This window comes from Lontra canadensis, unplaced genomic scaffold, assembly GCF_010015895.1.
Source record: "Lontra canadensis isolate GAN:19392208 unplaced genomic scaffold, GSC_riverotter_1.0 scaffold9, whole genome shotgun sequence".
In the NCBI taxonomy this organism is placed as follows: domain Eukaryota; kingdom Metazoa; phylum Chordata; class Mammalia; order Carnivora; family Mustelidae; genus Lontra; species Lontra canadensis.
The window spans coordinates 38,471,358-38,492,011 of record NW_022631003.1 but is presented as its reverse complement, the minus strand read 5'-3'; positions in this window follow the sequence as shown (position 1 = coordinate 38,492,011).

Below are 20,654 nucleotides of genomic sequence, written 5' to 3'. Positions count from 1 at the left end.
TTGATGTGGTTCATGCCCATAGTTTCCTTTGCTCGGCAATTGCTAGGTAGTGTTCTGGGAACACATTGTGTGGAGAGTCCAGAAGGGTAAAAAGACAGTGTCTGAGGTTCCCATGTGATGCAACTTAAGTCACAGGTGATGCCACTAAGAATATGTGAGAAAAACAACTAGACAAAACGAAAAGGAAGCGTCAAAGTGGATTTGGAGCAAAAAAAGAAGGGGAGTTTTCTTACAGGACGTTGAGGCAGGAAAAATCCAATTCAGAGGATATTATTTAGTTTTGAGCAAACCAGATGGCAAAATATGTGAAAGTTTTTGGAAGTTTTGACTTTGGCAGAATTTCAGATAAAATTGGTTAAACACTGTGTCCTGAAGCTTGTACTTTTCCTAAGAAGCACAGGGCAGCCATATGCTTCGAATTTCCTTAAGCTCATTCACCTGCCTCACTCTCGACTTAATTACTTCTGCCCATTACAGAAAGTATCTCCATTCAAGAGTGCTGAGCATTTTACACGGTTCTCATCATTTTTTAATATTTTAATTTCCATGATGGATATTGAAAAATGATTTTTAAAATTTAATTATTTTGATCAAAACAATGTGTGCTTAGTTAGAAACTCAAACAGAAGAAAGGCCTGCCTTGAAAACCAGAACTCCTATGCCTCACTCCTCCCATCACTAATGACCACCCCCACAGAAGGCAAAGAATAATTTTCAAAAATAATACAATCACCACCCTCATTCAGATATAAAATGAGCATATATCAAAGATTTCATTTAACTCATTAAGTAATGAGGAGACCAGTATAAAGAAGACTTTCCTAAAACTGACAAATACACAAGACCATCACAAATTATTTGCATTATAATGTTTCCTTCAAATTAATTCCACCTCTATGAAGTTGTATGGCAGGTAAACGACAATGAAAAGCACAAACAATATAGGATCTTATAACCACAAATGATATGTTTTCAGCAGTGCAGGATTCTCTATTGAAGTCCGCTAGTGAATTTTGGTCAATTTTTTTTTAAGGTTTATTTATTAATCTTAAAGCAAGTGAGAGAGCATGAGCAGGGGAAGGAGCAAAGGGAGAGGGACAAGCAGACTGTGCACTGACCTTTGAGCCCAGCTCGGGACTCAATGTCACAACCTTGAGATCACAACCTGAGCCAAAGGCAAGAGTCGGACACCTAGCCCACTGCAATACCCAGCAACCCTTTGGTCTTTTTCAAAGGCTTCCACAGTATTCTGGTAGAGACTAATGCTTCCTACTCTTTTAGCTATTCTAGTAGCCACTTCCATATTTGAAAATGGCATGGTTAAACCATTCTTCTGTAATGGGTCAATTTTAGATAGTTGTTTTTTACTTCTTTCTATAGAAAACAAGGATTTCACTCCTGTATATCACTCTTCACACATACTTTTATTTGCCTGCCCCAATAATTACATTAAAGAGTTCATTCATTTTATTAAATTTATATTCGTTAGGACAGCAGGCACTGTTCTTTGCAGAGTTGAGTAGTAGAATTTGATTGGATTCCGTTTCTTGGTCTTTGGCTTTTGTTGAACCTGTAGTTCATTGTGGCTGCTGCTTCTCCTTCATTTTCTTTTGTTCCCTTCTTGTCCTCCTCCTTTCTTTCATTTGCTTAGCTTTCTTTGCTTATCTGGTTAAATCTTCCCAAACCATCCAATAGCTTATTACGTACTTTTAATTCCTAGTTTTCCACCTGGTCAAACTTGCTAGGTAATCTAAACAACCTATATATATTTCTCTCTTCCTCCTTCTCGTTTTACTTCTTCTCTGGTTATTTTATTTATTTATTTATTTTTTGTTCTCAATCCATTCCTCCTGGAGGCCTCCATCTTACCGCCAAATTTGGCTAATGTCAGGCTGCTATACCACTGTGTTTCTAGGACTTCTCTTTGCATAATCCTGAGGAATTCTCTTTCCCTCTTTCCTCTACTAGATTCTCCATTTCTTGGGTACCCTGACTTTCGCTATATTTATTTACACTTTTGACTTGATGGAGCCCATTCTCCATTAAAGTTCCAGGTGAGATCTTTTGCCACTGAAGACTATAGTCTCTCCTTATATTGATGGATAGTTTAGCCAAATATCAATGTCTAGGTTTTAAAATCATTTTCTTTAATAATTTTAAGGCATTGCTCTAGTATCTTCTAGATGTATTATAGCTGTCAGGAGAATTGGTTCTATTCTTATTCTCTGTTCTTTGTGTGACCTGATTTTCTATCTGGAAGTTTTGAAAAGTCTTCCATTTGTTTCAATATTTCACAAAGCTCTGCCTTGGAATGGGTCTTTTTCTTATTTAATACCTGAGCATATAGAATTCTCTTATTCTGCAAATATATGCCCTTCCATTCTAGGAAATAACCTTGAACTGTTTTGTTGTTCTTCGGAATTACTGTTCTTCAGATGTAGGGGGTCATGGATGGTACTCTAAGTTTCTGATCTTCTCTCTGCTATTTTACATGTATTCAACTTACTTATCTAACTTTTATTTACTTTAAACAATTGGACAGACGGACTTTAATCCCGGTTTTTCTCTTCCTGGTCTTTCTTTGTTTTTTCTACATCATCCTCCTCTTTTCTTCTTATAAATGCAATAGCATGCCTACAAAACAACATTAGTTATACTATTGACTCTTCCTTCTGTTAATTACTCTTTCTTTTTGGTGATTTGGTTGTGGCTGGTATATTCTATCTGTTTCTTGACAGAAGATTTTCTTAAATGTCTGGTGGCCCTGAGCTGAATTTCATACTTAGGACTAAGAGATGACAATCCTAATGGGAAACTCTGTGTGCATTGAATGAAGGAATATTGTTTGGTTTTCTTGAGGTCAGAGATGGTGTGTTATTTCCAGAAACTCTACCATCTGGCACAGTGCCTGGTAAATGTTTGTCTGACATGAAGAGAAGAGTTTTCATTAGAGGGAAGAAAAATAAGAAAGAAAAAGAAAAAGACATATGGGCTCAGGTAGCTACCGTGGTTTCTTTCTGGTTAGAAGAGAAAAGTGCTTTGAAGCAAGTGGAAAGTGGCTAAAAATAAAAACCTTAAATCAACTCTGCCAGCCAGGAATCCTGAAAATTTTTATATATATATAATCAGAAATTACATGTATATATGTAATTTCTTCTAACTTTCCAAGATTCCCTTCATGTCATTTCTCACTTTGTAAGTCCTGCTATTGAGCCCATTACAGTTGTGTGCCAGTCCTATGTCATCCCTCTGTTCCTCAAAAATTTACCTCATGAAAGAGAGATTAATCTTTTATACCTTTGCATTATGGTTTGTCCACTTCTCTTAGGTTAGTTAGAATTTAAAATTTAGTGTTTCTTGTGGAACTAAAGGCTTAGCTGTTAGCTGAAGAATTAAAAAACATTTAATGGGAATGCATGGATGGCTCAGTCAGTTAAGCATCTGCCTTCAGATCAGGTCATGATCCCAGGGTCCTGGGATAGAGTTTCATACAGGACCCTGGCTCAGCTGGGAGCCAGCTTTCTTCCTCTGCCTGCTATTTCCCCTGCTTGTACTCTCTCTCTCTCTGTGACAGATAAATAAATAAAATCTTTAAAAAAATCTTTTGAAAAAAAAGCAAGACTTTTAGGGGACTGGTGATAAAAATATGGGGTCCCCTCAGGTCCCTGACATCAACCTAGGTAATGTTGCACTTACTTTGCCTACATGTGAGACTGCTGATACGTGGAGACATAAACTCTCCGAAGTGATCTCTGAGATAGAAAGGAGATAGAAATGTCCATGCTGATAGTGCACCTCCGAACTATCATGAAAAAAACACTTTTCTGGGCACCTAGGTGGCTCAGTGGGTTAAGCCTCTGACTTTGGCTCAGGTCATGATCTCAGGGTCCTGGGATCAAGCCCTGCATCGGGCTCTCTACTAGGCGGGGAGCCTGCTTCACCCTCCTCTCTCTCTCTCTGCCTGCCTCTCTGCTTACTTGTGATCTCCCTGTCAAATAAATAAATAAAATATTTTTTTAAAAAAAGCTTTTCAAAATGTATTTTATTTTTTAAAATATTTTATTTTGTTTCATTTCATTTTATTTTACTTGAAAGAGAGAAACAGCACAAGCAGTGGGGAGGAGCAGAGGGAGAGGAAGAAGGAGACTCCCCGCTGAGCAGGGAGTCCAATGCGGGGCTGCATTCCAGGATCCTGGAATTATGACCTGAGCCAAAGGCAGCTGCTTAACTGACTAAGCCACCCAGGTGCCACAAAATGTATTTTAAATTGCTCCCCTCTCAACATCATATATCCCTAAACTTAGTTGCTAGAAGATTTCAGAATATAAATTTCAAAAAATTAACCCATACTTTGATTGGATTATTTGTTCTTTGGGTGTTGAGTTTGCTAAGTTCTTTATAGATTTTGGACACTAGCCCTTTATCTGATATGTCGTTTGCAAATATCTGCTCCCATTCTGTCAGTTGTCTTTTGGTTTTGTTAACTGTTTCCTTTGCTGTGCAAAAGCTTTTGATCTTGATAAAATCCCAATAGTTCATTTTTGCCCTTGCTTCCCTTGCCTTTGGCGATGTTTCTAGGAAGATGTTGCTGTGGCTGCGGTCAAAGTGTTAAGGGGGTAGGAGAAGAATAAATGAAACAAGATGGGATTGGGAGGGAGACAAACCATAAGTGACTCTTAATCTCACAAAACAAACTGAGGGTTAATGGGGGGAGGGGGATTGGGAGCAGGAGGGGGTTATGGACATTGGGGAGGGTGTGTGCTATGGTGAGTGCTGTGAAGTGTGTAAACCTGGCGATTCACAGACCTGTACCCCTGGGGATAAAAATATATTATATGTTTATAAAAAATAAAATAAAATTAAATTAAAATTTAAAAAAATTTAGATGGAAAAAAATTAACCCATAAATGACTGGAAATGAGCTAGTCCTTTAGCCCAAGTATTATAGAAATACAAATACTGAGCAGAATGGGTTTTGGAAAAGGAAGATAGTAAGGTGCTTTACCTATTCATGACAGGGGCCAAAGAGAATAAATGTAAGTAGATATATTCTTACAGAGGAATAATTAAGAAAGTCAAAAGAAAACTGAGCAGAACACATTTATTTTGAAGATAACAAGCAAAATTTCTCAAGGAAATGGTAAAACTTCATGTACTGAAAAAACGTAAAATTATTCAGAAGAATGTACTGGAAATTGTAGAGTGAGAAGGAATATTATCTTGAAAATAAAATGAACCAAAATTTATTCACTTGTTTTCCTCTTCTATTAATGATTTGATATCACAACTTGAGTACTTTTACCTGACAGCCACTCTATCATTGTATTTCTAGACCTTTCCCTTGGCCCACTTCCACCATATGAAGGATGAGAAGGGGAGCAGGACATGGAGGAAGGACTGTGGTAAGTGGAACTAAGGAAACCTAACTTGTTTGGTAATTATCTTCAGCCACAGGTAATTCAAAATAGAAGAAATATGTGTTTTTGCATTCAGAATCCCATCTGGCTTGCCCTCCATTTTATTATGACTACAAATCTGGGATGGCTAATGTGTAATTCCAAACAAATACTTAGAAGTGGTTGGAGTTGTAAAACCATTCAAAGTATCTTGTTGTTCGATAGAAAGAAGTCCTGAGAAGTATTACAAAAGTCCCCCTAGAGAAATCTCGGTAGTTTAATTGTTAAATTAGTATCTATCAGACCAGTTAGCATCATGTCACAGATCTCCTAAAACTTGCCTTAAAGTCTCACTTTGCTCCTTCTTTACAAGTCTTTATTCTAGCTTCACAAATGCTCAAATCTCATTCAGAAAACAAGTCTCATTCTGAAAAAGAATTGTTTTCCTTTTGCTCTTTCCTGGAAAGAGGAAGCTCCTTGGGTCTCCACAGCAGTGGCACTCTCTTCTTGTTTCACGGGCTCTTTTGTGTGTGTCCTTGAGTTTTTCTGTTCATGCATCTTTAGCTTGGGGGAGAGCATGCAGCAAAGCTAGCAGAAGGAGGTAAGCGTTGTTGGCTGTGTGCTGTCTTAGCATCAGCTGCATTTTGTCAGAGATCCATACAAGCCCCCATCCAAATATTTTGCAGAAGGTCTGTGAACCTCAAGTTACACCAGGAGCAAGGGTTTTCTGCATGTTTGCTATGACTGCTCATGCAATGGCACAAGCTGGGACACTCATCCATGCTGAAGGTGTCTGTGTGCTCTAATGATGGACCCCAGCTTTATAATACTATTCTAGGAGCTTTATGATTATGAAATCTAGGAGATTTATGTTAAATCACAGACTTAGTTATCACCGGGAAAGAGATAGGAATGAGCCAGGATCCCAAAGGTGGAGATCCATTATTCATTGAAAAAAAATGGCACAAAACAGCTTTTGAAAGATGGTGAGACATTGGCTAGGCAGGAAGCATCAGCTGAGTCTATCCTGGGCAAGGGAAGTGGTGTGGGAAAAGCGGGGAGGAATGAGTTGGCATGGCACACTGAAAGAGAGGAAAGAAGTGTGATGAGAGGGGTGCCTGGGTGGCTCAGTGGGTTAAGCCCCTGCTTTCAGCTCAGGTCATGATCTCAGGGTCCTGGGATCGAGCCCCACATTGGGCTCTCTGCTCAGCAGGGAACTTGCTTCTCCCTCTTTCTCTGCCTACTTCTTGGCCTACTTGTGATCTCTCTCTCTCTGTCAAATAAATAAATAAAATCTTTAAAACAACAAAAACAGAAGTGTGATGAGATTGAAGAGCCCAGTAGCAGAGGCGGCTAACAAGAAAAGAGGCTGAGTAACTAACTGAGGCCCTGACCATGCAATTCTGCATGGTCTTGGAGAACTATGGAGTGTTAAAACACTGAAACATTTCCAAGTGGCAACCATATATATATTCAAATCATATGTTGCATGTATATAATTTATATAGTTTCTAATATAGAATTTAACTCATTTAGAAATAAATTGGAATGTAAATTTTTTAAAGTTTTTATTGATTTTTATGTAAACTAGTAGAACCGTAAGATTTGTTAAATATCTTTAATATCTCCTGTGCTTAGCCTGGCAGGAGAAGGGTGGGAAAACCAGAACCTCCACCATCCCTTTTTTTTTTTTTCTTTTACACACAGTAATATATTTGCACTGGTAACCCCTCAAATCTTCTTTAGAATGTCTTGTAAGGAAAAGCAATACTCCTCCGCATAACCTTTCCTAACCCCCATTCTCATTTCCCATCCCCTAACCTGCTTCCTTACAACAAGAATATCAAACTGTTCTCAAGGGAGAGAATAAAAAGTCAGTGAGAGGGATTTATGCTTAGTTGTTAAAATAGATAAAATTGTTTCATGTGTGAACCTCAGTGAGCTAAAACCCTTCACTACATCATATCAAAAATAATCACAACATGGGGATAATGCACACAGAACCATCTATTGTAGGTGAAGACGCATGTGTTAATATTTAGGACTAACGGAAACCAATATGTTCCCTTGTTTCAGAGTGAACTAACATTTACTGAAGATCTATTGTGGATCAGGAACTATATGAGGCATTTTATATTTGATATTTTATTTAATACTTGTCATTATCACATAAACTGGACCTTGTCCGCACATACGAAGGTCATAAAATCTGTTCGTTATGCAGTGAGCCATTACTGGATTGTCAGTCTGTCACCTAATTTCTTAGAATTGCTCTGTCTTCCATCTTTATCCATATGGTCAAAGGACGTTTGCACAATTGGTTAATCTCATTCCTCTCCCTAGAACCTTAATCTCCTTCAAGACTTCATGGATCCCTACCCCCCACAACCTCGTTCCCCCAGAGCTGGGAGATTTCCCACAGCTGCCACATGAATGGCAGGAGCCTCTTACATATGGGGGATTTCCTCACATTCTTCCCTTTTGTATTATGAAGAGAAGTTGCACCTGGGACATCTCTATTGATAATCCCTGTTCACAGGATAGGACATCTCTATTTGATCATGGCAAAACACGTCACCTAAGGAGCTTTCTATCCTCTAGCTACCTTTTCTGGATCCAACTTGTATAGCTGGGCCATTTCTTTTGATCTGTCCCTCATCCTCCACTTTCTTTGGGCTTTTCCCAAGGCCCTGTCAGCCCACAGAGACTGACCTATAAGAATGCTTCACATTCAGACTCACCCAAGTCCCATCAAACAGAAGCTGCCACTTCTGAAAAGCAAAATGCATTGTTTTACTTGTATTTTCTCACAATTAATGATCATTCTTATTGGTAGTTGTTGACTTTTCTCTTTTGAATGGGCTGGTCTTTTCCTACATGTGATTGCAATTAACACATTAGAATTTGTTGGTTGATACATTTCCACTAGGGTTTGTTAATCAGGAGGAAGCCTGTTGTCTTCATGTGGTCTTTGTTTTAGGGTGTGTGTGTGTGTGTGTGTGTGTATGTGTGTGTGTGCATGACCCTGTTCCCTTCTTGATTTTACGCTTCTGGAAGATAGGAGTTTTGTGCTTTACATGACGCATAGCTTCTATGAGAATCCAAATACACGTGATTAGTATTCTTACCATTGTTGTACTTACTCCGCTGTGGCATGTTGGTTAGTGTTTCCTGAACTTTCTTTGGCATAAGTTTCCTGATGTGTAAGATAAGGTGTTTTGCTCCCTAAAATCCCTCCAGCAGTAAAGCCCAATTCTTTACCATAAAATTGTTTTGCAAAAGACATTTATGAACATCATCAAAGTCCAAAGTTAAACTACCAACTTACAACGGCAGTGGTTATATATTAGGCCTTTCTGTTATTTAAATGTTTCTTTTAAAAGCATCTCATTTTCTGAGCTCAGCATTCATTCTCTGCCTTGCACACTGTGGTTCAAGAACCATAGTTTCAGTTTTGCTGAGCTACTAAGTGGGTAACTTAGAGGGTTTGGGCTAACTGATAAGCACCAAGTAAAGTTGCTGGTGTGAAGAAAAGAAAAAAAAGAAAAGCTGTTTCTCCTTGATTTCCTCTCATAATCCTCCTGAGAAAAATTTCAATCTCCAGACAGACTGGTATAAAGAACGAACTTTTGTCAAGACAAAAACACCTGCCTGAGACCCGCCAAACAGATTGTGCAGTTCTGCTCTGTGACTGCTGCAAGAAAGAGGCTCCGAAAACTGCTCATTCATTCAAGAACTGGTTAATGCAATTTGACAGATTTCCAATACAATTCGGGCTATGTTACATTTGGGAAAAAAGAGAAAATCCCCGGCACAGAGTCATAGCTTAAGAAGAAGGAGCGGCAGACTAAAGATTTTGCCGGAGGGGCTGCTGAAACTGAGAGTTAATCGAGTCTCCAACCACAGCAGGTCTATCATGAATTGGGGAGAAAGTAATTACAAAAGTATCTGATGAGGAGAGCCAGGAACTGCCATGACATGGAGAGGCAACTCATTTGATAGACTGAAAATTCCACCAAACTGTTAGGCCCACGCATTTCTCTTCTTCAGAGTTCCAAGCCCCAAACCAAAAAGCAAATGTTTGAGTTAGGAAATATAAGATTATAAAACCACTGGAGAAGTCATGACCCAGAACCAGGTATCAAGGAAGAATCTTAAATGAAAAAGTAGATTTTTTTTCTAAACAAAAATACAGTGTATCTCAGACTTGAAGATAGAAGAGCCAGAATTGAATTGGTCTGTCTTCTGTTGATTAGCAAATACCTTAACTCAGGAACTGCAAATACAAAGGTCAAATTGATGTAAGTGAAAGAAATGAGCCAAGTTTAGGAGTGATAGGGTCTGGAATGGACCTTATAGCACAAACTGGATCTCAAAGGGGCAGCCGCTACTTAGTTCCAGATGCCATACTTAAGGCTGTCTCTGGCTCCACTATGCCAGACCTTCTGAATTTGGAGAGAAACCAGGAACCCACTATTTTTATGTGAAACATCAAATTTTAATTGTTGGTCTAAATTTAAAATAAATCAAAAACACTTTTTGAGTCAGAGCAAGGACATCTGTGGCCCTCTAGTTAGTGACTGCTCCAACTTCCACGTTCTTCATGGACCTCGTGCATGATAGGGACAGCACCTGCTTCACAGGGCTCTTTGCAAAAGAAATTTCTAGATTTGAAATGGTTGGGTCAGAAATTTTCATGTTTAAATACTTTTGTTGTTTACTGTCATATTGTTTCAGAAGTGGTGGAAGAATATATACAATCCCACAAGCTGCATATAAAGTAACCACTCTCCAGGGGCATCTGGGTGGCTCAGTCGGTTAAGTGTCCGACTCTTGATTTCAGCTTGGATCATAATCTCAGGGTCATGATCTCAGGGTTGTGAGATCAAGCCCCAAGTGGAGCCCTGCCTCCCGGCTCCATGCCTGGCAGGGAGTCTGCTTCTCTCTCTGTCTGCCCCTCCCCCTGCTTGCACATTCTCTCTCTCTCTCTCTCTCTCTCTCTCTCTCAAAATCAATACATAAATCTTCAAAAATAAATAAGTAAATATAAATAATATTAAAATTACATTTCTCATGAGTTGCCTGTGTCTTCTGGGTCTTTTTTCTATTGATTTATAAAGGCTCTTTGCATATTAGTTTAATCCTTTGTCACATGTGCTGCCAATATGATTTTCTCCCAATTTAGAATTTGTCTTACAATTTTGTTAAAGATGTATTTTTTTTGCCATGAGGAAGTTTAAATCTTTATTTGTTTATTTTGTAAATAAAATTTATTTTGAATGTTTTTGTGCTTTCTAGCTTTAGTGATATATTAGAAAGACCGTTCTCATCTAGGGGTGCCTGGATGGCTTGGTAGGTTAAGCAGCTGATTCTTGATTTCAGCTTAGGTCATGATCTCTGGGTCATGGGGGGATCATGGGATTGAGCCCTGCGCAGGGCCTCTGTGCTCAACGGAGTCAGCTTGTATCTGTCCCTCTGCTCCTGCCTCCACTCGTGTACATGTTCTCTCTCTAAAATAAATAAATTTTTTAAAAAAGACTTTTCTCATCAAAATTCTATTTCTAAAACATACTTTTCCTACAATTTTGGTTTTAGTTTTCCCATTTAAATTCATTGCTTTTTTTATATTTAAATTCTGTTCTGTTGCTTATCTAATTTATATGTCTTGCAGGACAACACTATTTTCATTGCTAAGATTATAATAAAGAGAGAAAGAATTAAACATTTCTCACTTTTTCAAAATTTCCTGACTTCTCACAAATGTATACTTTTGGGTAAACTACAGAAACATTTTCTTCAGTCAGAAAAAGTTCCTTTGGTATTTTCACTTAACAAATTAATTCAAAAAGTCATACCTTTCCAACATTGAATCTTCCTTGCCAAGAATAAGTTGTATTTCTCCATTGTAGAAATATTTATGCCCCTTAATAGATTTTCATTGTTTTCTTCACAAGTCTTATATATGTTTTCATATGCATTTTAGAAGAAGATTTTATTTATTTACTTGACAGAGAGAGGCATGGAATGCAAGCAGGGGGAGTGGGAGAGGGAGAAGCAGGCTTCCCGCTGGGCAAGGAGCCTGATGTGGGGCTTGATCCCAGGACCCCGAGATCATGACCAGAGTGGAAGAAAGATGCTTGACCGACTGAGCCACCCAGGTACCCCTGTTTTTGTGCACGTTTGCTGAGTGTTGTTTTAATGGTATTTTAATGGAATTTTTTACAACTTCCATTAAAAATTTTTACTGATTATTTTTACTTAATATGAAAGTAACTTATTTTTGAATATTAATTGTGATATTCATTACCTTATTAAATTATCCTAGACTTTCCAGGTATTCAATGATATCATACCATATGGATATAATGATAATTATATTCCTTTCTACTATTCTTAAAACTTTGATTTTATGCTTATATTTTTTTAGGAGAGAACTATCAAGAACCTTGTTCTGAATCTTCATTTTAAATCATTCTTGCACAAATTAAATAGTTTCATATGCATATTCTTTTTTTGAACCTAATTTAATCAACAGATGGTATAATTGGTGCAACCATCAAATGTCTTCCACACATGGAAAGTGATTTCAATCATACATTGACTAGTTATATTAAAATTTTGTAAAATTAATTATATTTATCATTCATGATCCAGTAATTAAAGTTATTAATTAGTAAAAGCAAAAAGGAAAAGAAAGGAAGAAAGATAGATGGAAAGACTTATTCTTATACACACATACCAACATATATACATATATACCACCTACATACATATACATAGAGTCCCTTTGGTACTCAGTTTCTTAATAAATATCATTCAAATTGCTCTTCTTCATCATGTAAAGGTAAAATGATGAAATTATCTTTGTTTAATGAAAAGGAAGTAGACAGCTGCCTCCCTATTTTCTCCTCCTTAGGGTGTGTACTTGTGAAAATGAAAGGCTCCAAAAGAGGCTTAAATCTGGGATTTCACCATTCAAGGGCCTTTCAGATCTTTGGGAACTGTAAACACATGCTTCCAAAATTAATTCATGATTTTACCATTGGCTTCACAGGAGACAACACAAGGTGCATCTACTCATCTCTCAAGGATCTAAAAGCAGTTTTTATGGTTCTTCTTCTGCATTACCTTGTAAATTTGTGTGAAACTCTGGAGTTTGTACTCACTTTCATGCTAACTGACATGCATATAAATCTGACAATGCTTCCCCAAAAATACGATTGTGCTCTTTGTGATATATAGGAATGGATAGTTGTTTTTTGTTCATTTGTTTAGCAATTTTGTTTTATATTCCCAACAATTGCTAGGATATGAATGCAGTGTCTTTAAAGCAAACATCATATACATGATTAAGTTATAGAATCAGAACATCAGATCCAATGAACATTATTTCAAATTGTTCTGATATAACAATCTAATAATATCTAATAATAATCTAATAATAATGTAAATAGAATCAATTTTACTTTCCAATATTCATCTTTCTTTTATAATAATAATGACTCCTTATAATTGTATTATTGTGTAAATATGCACATATCTTCCCTTTAAATTTATCTTAAAAAGGCATAAATATGGTTTACCAGATTTTCTGTTCCAGAAAATATGATTAAAAGTTAATGATGTGTTTTCCCACAACACTACTTCAGTACTTTCACAAGCCAAAGTAACATCATTATTGCTAAAATTCATATTTTATCTTCTCCACAGAGTTCCTTTTGGCCCAGGAAACTGATTGAAATTTCCAAAGCAGTGCCAAATTTAGATGAACCCTGTGGAATCACATAATAAAATTTTAATTGTATTCATTAAAATAAATGCTTGGGAGTAATCCAAAGAAAATAAAAAATATCTGGGTGAGCCTAAAACAAATGAGGAGAAAAACAGAATTATAGGAAAAATGATTAAGGATTAAAAGAGGCTAACTCTGCTTTTTTGATCACTTTGGGACTTTTGAGGTGTCATCTTGAGATCACTGTCCTTTGGAATATGGCTCCCACATTGAATCTAATGGATTTAATAGAGATAGTTGCAAACTTGGAATAGTTCTGAATGTCATCTCATTAAGTGATATCAAACTGAAACATGTTCTTTCTCTGGATAGCACTTTTGTTTTCTTTTTGTTTCCACTCCTTTCTTTTTTTTTTTTAATTTTTTATTTTTTCAGCATAACAGTATTCATTATTTTTGCACCACACCCAGTGCTCCATGCAATCCATGCCCTCTCCAATACCCACCACCTGGATCCCCCAATCTCCCACCCACCGCCCCTTCAAAACCTTCAGATTGTTTTTCAGAGTCCACAGTCTCTCATGGTTCACCTCCCCCTCCAATTTCCCTCTTTTCTTTAATAATTGATGAAAGTAAAGAATGTATCTTAGAATAAAGCACTCTTAAGATACCAAGTCAGGGATTTATAATTGGGAAAAATAATTTCTTAAAATGGAGCTGACCAGAATTCACTCATGGATGAAACTGATTAGCTGACCACACATATCTCTCAAGAAATAACACTTGAAAATATGATTTACATATATATGATTAATGAGGCAGGTGTGTTCCTTTCAATATTACCAGGCAATCAGGAAACTGTCAATTTAAATATAATAAGTAAAATTAGTATAAAGTAAGTTGAAATCCTGGAAATAAAAACAAGCCTTGGAGGCATATTAAAGTGATAGAGAGGATTTGGTAATTAGAGAAGAGACAGAGACTGTCGCGTATTAGAAATGCTAAAATTGGGAATCCTGAGGAAAATCGTAATTTTGTATCCCCCCCTTGCTGTCTAGAAACTCTTCACTGAGTGGCTGGCTGACACTAGTATTCGTGTTTCCTTGTTAAGCAGCCCTCCAGGAAATGGTGGCCCAGCAGGTTGCCACAACTTTGTAAAAACATTTTTTAAGTCATCCGAGTATCTTTTTACTTACTGATACTTTTCCTTCATTTTTAGGGGAATGTTCTGGGAAAGAATTTTAGACTTGCTGACATGTACTTTTGGTCCCTTTGGCAGCATTTCCTTCAGAGAAAATAACCAAGTGGTGTTATTTTGGCTTATGAATAAAATTCATTAGGGTTTGTTGAACATGAATCAGTCTTTCAAGAGTCCAGTCACCCACATAGTATGGAGTAATGCAAGTGCAAAACAGCAATGCAAGATCTACATAGAACAGAGACCCCAGGGGCCTCTGCAACTCACCCTTCCCCTCCCCGCCCCTGCACACACATAAAAATAACACCTAACACATAGAACACTAATTGCTAGGTACTACTCTAAGCCCTTTTCTTAAAATAGTTCATTTAAAATATAAAGCAAGCTTATAAGTTCCTTACTAACCTTATTATCATCCCCACCTTACACATGAAGAAACTGAGGCCAGTAAGTAGTAGAACAGAATTCACATCCACGTGGCCTGTTTGCGTACTCTGCACTAAGCCATTGATATTTTTTGTTCTACAGAGCAACCCTCAGCTCTGTGGAACTCTCCCTCTTTTCATGGGCTTGCATCTATGTTCTGCTTTGTCTCTCTGGGAGTCACAGCAGTTGTGGGACACGAGATCACTATTTGATAATAGTCTTCTTTCTGCTTCACAACATAATCAAAACCTCTTTTTTGGCTATCTTTTTCATGACAGAAGCTGTGGACATAGAGCTTATATCTATCTTTATAGGCATTTCCCACATTTCTTTTGAAACTTCCAAGTCTTTGCAGTTCCCATCACTCCTGGGAGCTTTCTGCAGTAGAGAAATGGAAGAGAGGCATTGTAAGAATTATTTTCTGTGGGGCGCCTGGGTGGCTCAGTGGGTTAAGCCTCTGCCTTTGGCTCAGGTCATGATCCCATGGTCCTGGGATCGAGACCCGCATCGGGCTCTCTGCTCAGCAGGGAGCCTGCTTCTTACTCTCTCTCTGCCTCTCTCTCTGCCTGCCTCTCTGCCTACTTGTGATCGCTCTGTCAAATGAATAAATAAAATCTTTAAAAAAAAAAAAAAGAATTATTTTATGTAAGGTGATCCCATTCACTCTACCTTCAAAATATATCCATAACCCAAACATTTATCACCACTCCCACTGTCCTCCCTGGGCCAGGCCCCCTTTGCCTCTACCTCAACTGTTCTGATGGCTTTCCGGCTGGTCTCCCTGTGTCTGCCTTCCTGAGCCAGGGTCACTGCTGCAAAACAGTGGTGGTCCTATTAAAAACATCAGCCTGAAGGCATCATCCCTTCTCTCCAAACCTTCCAGTTGCTCCCAACTGTGGGTCTTTTCCGAGGATTTACGTGGTCTTAAGTGGTCATATCTTCGATTCTCTCCCTGACTTCATCTCTTATCACTGCTCTCTCTACACTGCCCTAGTCCCATGGAGGTCTTGACTACTCCTGCATATGATAAGCACATTCCTGCTTTAGGGTTTTTGCACTGGCTTTTTTGTCTATGTGGAACATTCTTCTATTAGATATGCACATGGCAGACACCTTCTTTCAAAAGGCCCATATGTTCTCTGTCAGGTTTACTCTCACTCTTCTATATAATTTCTTAGTCTCCCATTTCTGATCCCAGCACTCCTGATTGCCCTCACCCTTAGGCCTCTACACTTTTCCCATAGCAATTATCATACTCTCTTTTTTATTATGCTTATTGATTATTGTCTGTCCCTCTCCTTCTCAAACTAGGATATAAACTCCATGAGAGCTAGACTTTGACTTCTATATCCCAAACCCTGAGAATAGCACCTTGCACATAGTGGGTGATCATCAATTTGTTGAGAGAATGAATGATACTAATACAAAAGTGTGATATTTATTAGTGCTTACTTGTTCCAGAGGGTTCTAAGCATTTTAATTCTCTTCTTTAAATCTTTACAGCATTTGAAAGTATTAGCATTACATTATAGCATTTGAAGTATTAGCATTACTCTTAGTTCATATATAATAAAACTGAGGCACAGATAGGCACAAATTTCTGCCAATTAATAATTAAAATTAACTGGGGATGCCTCGGTGGCTCAGTTGGTTCAGCATTCCTTCGGCTCAGATCATGATCCCAGAGTCCTGGGATCTGGGGTCTGCACTGGGCTCCCAGCTCAGTGGGGAGCCAGCTTCTCTCTCTGCCTGCCACTCCCCTTGCTTGTGCTCTCTCTCTCTGACAAATAAACTAAAAAAAAAATTTTTTAATAGAATTTATGCTAAAATGTTGATCACAGAAACAAAGAAAGAAAAAAAATAATTATCATCCAAGATTTTTATATTTCTGGGTCCTGGGGCAGAAAAATGTTGATTTAAGTAGTCTATTTTGATTGATAAAATATGAAAATAACTTTAAAATATTGGAAGTGAAGAGTTAATGTGTATTAAGAACAGACTTATTCTAATCTAGATCTCCAGCTTATTTCATAGACTTGACCAAGAACTGCTCTAGCCAGCTCCTTTCTGCTAACTTACATGAAGTTAAAGGCTCACAGTATTAAATAAAAAGGGACTTTTTCATGCTATTTTTGCAAATATAAAATGCTTCAATTGGCAGATGTAAATTCAACCATCAATTTGTCTGTAGAAGTGAGGAGTTACAGACTGTAGAGATAATAATATTCTTATTATTTAAAAAGCAGCTTCTAGTTTCCCAAGTACCTTTATATATATTCCCTAATGTTTGTCTTTACAGTAAGTCTGTGAGCAAGGTATTACAAACATGACTACTACCATTTTACAGATCCAAAACTGCAGGCTCAAAAAACTTTGAGACATTGTTTTTCTAAGGTCAAACAATTAGCAGAATTAGGATCCAAATTCAGTGTTCTTTCCACAAATCAAGCTCACAAAGACTCTTAGGAAACAGTCTGAAACACATAATTGTATTTCCTGCCCGAAGTTACAGGTGGAATATCTTAAAACTGGTATGACTTTAAAATCCCAAAGCATATATATCAACATATATTTATTGAAAGGAGCTTCCCTATGACCCTGCAATTGCACTACTGTGTATTTACCCCAGAGATACAGATGTAGTGAAAAGAAAGGCCATCTGTACCCCAATGTTCATAGCAGCAATGGCCATGGTCGCCAAACTGTGGAAAGAACCAAGATGCCCTTCAATGGACGAATGGATAAGGAAGATGTGGTCCATATACACTATGGAGTATTATGCCTCCATCAGAAAGGATGAATACCCAACTTTTGTAGCAACATGGACGGGACTGGAAGAGATTATGCTGAGTGAAATAAGTCAAGCAGAGAGAGTCAATTATCACATGGTTTCACTTATTTGTGGAGCATAACAAATAGCACGGAGGACAAGGGGAGTTAGGAGAAGGGAGTTGAGGGAATTGGAAGGGGAGGTGAATCATGAGAGACTGTAGACTCTGAAAAACAATCTGAGGGGTTTGAAGCGGCGGTGGGGGGAGGTTGGGGGAACCAGGTGGTGGGTATTAGAGAGGGCACGGATTGCATGGAGCACTGGGTGTGGTGCAAAAACAAGGAATACTGTTATGCTGAAAATAAAAAAAAAAAAAAGAAAAGAAAAGAAAAGAAAGGAGGAAGCCAGGAAGTGAAGCCTGATGCAGAGGGAGAAGACCTAGGTAGCTCAGGTATTTTCTCAGTGGTGGAGGGGATAAGAGTGATGGTGATGGTATGTGTGGGAGGGCTAAGTGAAGTTTTAATTGTTGTGTCAGGGTGTTTGGCTCAGCCTAAGGAACTCACTGACTAAGAATATTCCCAATCTGTCATTCTGACTATTTGCCAGTGCAATTATGGAAGGGAAGTTCTGTTTCTTATTTGCATTCATAAATAGCACAGGACTCAGGAGAAACTGAGATTTCTGCTGCAGTATTATAAGAAAATACTGCTTGTGTAGCATCAAAGTTATTATTTTAGAACACCTGGGAAAGGAACTTGTCCTCTGTTAAAAAAAAAAAAAAAAAAAAGTTCCTTTTCTTCCGAACACTGAATGCATGAAAAATTTCTGTCCTATCTATCTAAGGCATCTTTAGCACATTGTCATCATCAAAGCATTGTACCTCTGACCCCACACTTGCAAAGAAGTGGTGTGAAATAAACTTCTGAAAAGATGAATGATATCTAGGTCAAGACATATGCAGCATTATTACCCATATTCTGCATACCGCATGTTTCTATCAGAGCAGCCTTTTGGAATAAAAGAGCTGTATCATTTTCTATGTGTTTACTTTCTAACATCTAATATAAGAAAGAGGGCTACTGAGGGACTTTTCTAAGATCTTTCATTATAAAGCACTGCTGAAAAAACTTTAATTATTATGCTGTATCATATGGATTGGTTTGTTACATTCAAATGAAAACCATTACAAGTTAGAGTTTTTAAGGCGAGCTGGAAAGAAAGTACGAATAAATGCCATAGGCTTCCTCCTTCCTTCGCCTGTGGAGTTTGTGGGGGGCATACTCTCGCCGGGGGCTCAGCACGCATGCTCAGTTGTGCCCATGGAGATGAGAAGGAGTGAACCCCTTCCGCCAGGAACTGAAGCAGCCTTCCATCACCTGAGAGCCAGAGGCAGGTTGCGAGCGCAGCAGCTCAAGGAGTCCCTCTCACCCGTGCTCGTCCCTCACTTCTAGTAGGATGACATGACATATATCAGAATGTACAAGCTGCTTTTCAGCAGCTCTGATTTCCCTTACGGCTGTTTGTCTCTATGGCTCAGAGTATAGGTCATCATGATGACTCATTTTAATGTGTAGTCTGTGATCAGGCCTTGAAATATTTCCCACATGAGTTTAAAAATATCACAGGCAACCTACTTTGCAGATTTCATCAGGAAAGCAGTGGGCCGTTTCAAGGAGCTTTCAGAATTCTTAGTTTACACAGTCGTAAAAATTTTCCAATATCAGAAGCTCACATGTCCCTACTTCAGAGCTTCCCATAAGAAGCATTGGTGTGGAAAACTGGAAATGTGATTTCGGATTATGTGACCTCCAGCACCTTTCTTTTTCCAAATCTTTACAGAAAGCTCAGGTAAGGCCCACCTACTGCAATGAAGAGAATTACATGGCCTAAAACAGAGGTTCTTAACCTGGGATTCAAGGACATCTAGGAGAGTCCTTAAATGAGCATGGAGATGTCCAACAGCCCCTGAAATTGTGCATGTATTTGACCATGTGCAATTCCGTGAAATCTGTAGCTTTAATTGAAACCTCAACGGGAACTGTGATTCCATACATGCTAAAATCACTGCCTACACTCTATGTTTTGAGCAATATACATTTCTTTTTAAAACTTTTTTAATTTTTATTTTCTTTAAATAATTTATTTATTTATTTGAGAGTGAGCGAGGACCAGAGGGGGAAGGTCAGAGGGAGAAGCAGACCCCCTGCTAAGCAGGGAGCCCAATGCAGGACTTGATCCTGGGACTCCAGGTTCATGACCTAAGCTGAAGTCAATCACTCAACCAACTGAGCCACCCAGGTGCCCGAAATACACATTTCTAACTTCTTATTCTAGACAATTAGGGGTGAGAGAAACAGCCAAGTAATAGTGAAGAATAAGAGCAGATGTTCTCATCCTGCCCTAGACATTTCCTCTTATTTTTTTTATAGACCAAATCAGTGAGGAATAAAATTGAAGTCTGCCAAGAGAAGAAGAGAAAAAAAGAAACTTCAGTTCACTTATAAGAAAATGGCATGTTAGTCAAGAAATGTAAATGCTTACTATTTCTAAGCAATATAACCTAAATGAGTGAACAAGAAAATGACTCAGTTTCTGTTTCCTCTAATTTATTATTTATTCAGGGAAACCAGAACGAGTGTTGTGATCATCACAAGAAAAAAAAAAAAATCTGTGACTGCATATACAGACAGATGCCAACGAGACTTATTTGTATACACTGTGATCACTTTTCAGTGTACACAAATATGGAATCATTGTATTGTACACCTGAATCTAACAGCATGTTAGATGTTGATCATACCTCAATTAAAAAAAAAAAGATTAGTGTTGTGAAACATTAACTGCAAATATAACAGAGTATCTGAGTCAGTCAGCTTGGGCTGCCATAACAAAGGATTATAGGCTGGGAGGTTTAAACAACAGGAACATATTTCTCACAACTTTGGAGATTGGAGGAGTTGGAAATAAGGTTCTGGATGGTATGGTTTCTATGGAGGCCTTTCTTCCTGGCATGCTGACAGCCACCTTCTCCCGGCACCCTCCATGGCCTTGTATAGTGTATGGAGCTTGGAGAAAGCAAGCTCTTGTGGGAGAGGGTTCTCATGAAGCCACAATCCTATCAGACCAGCCCCCC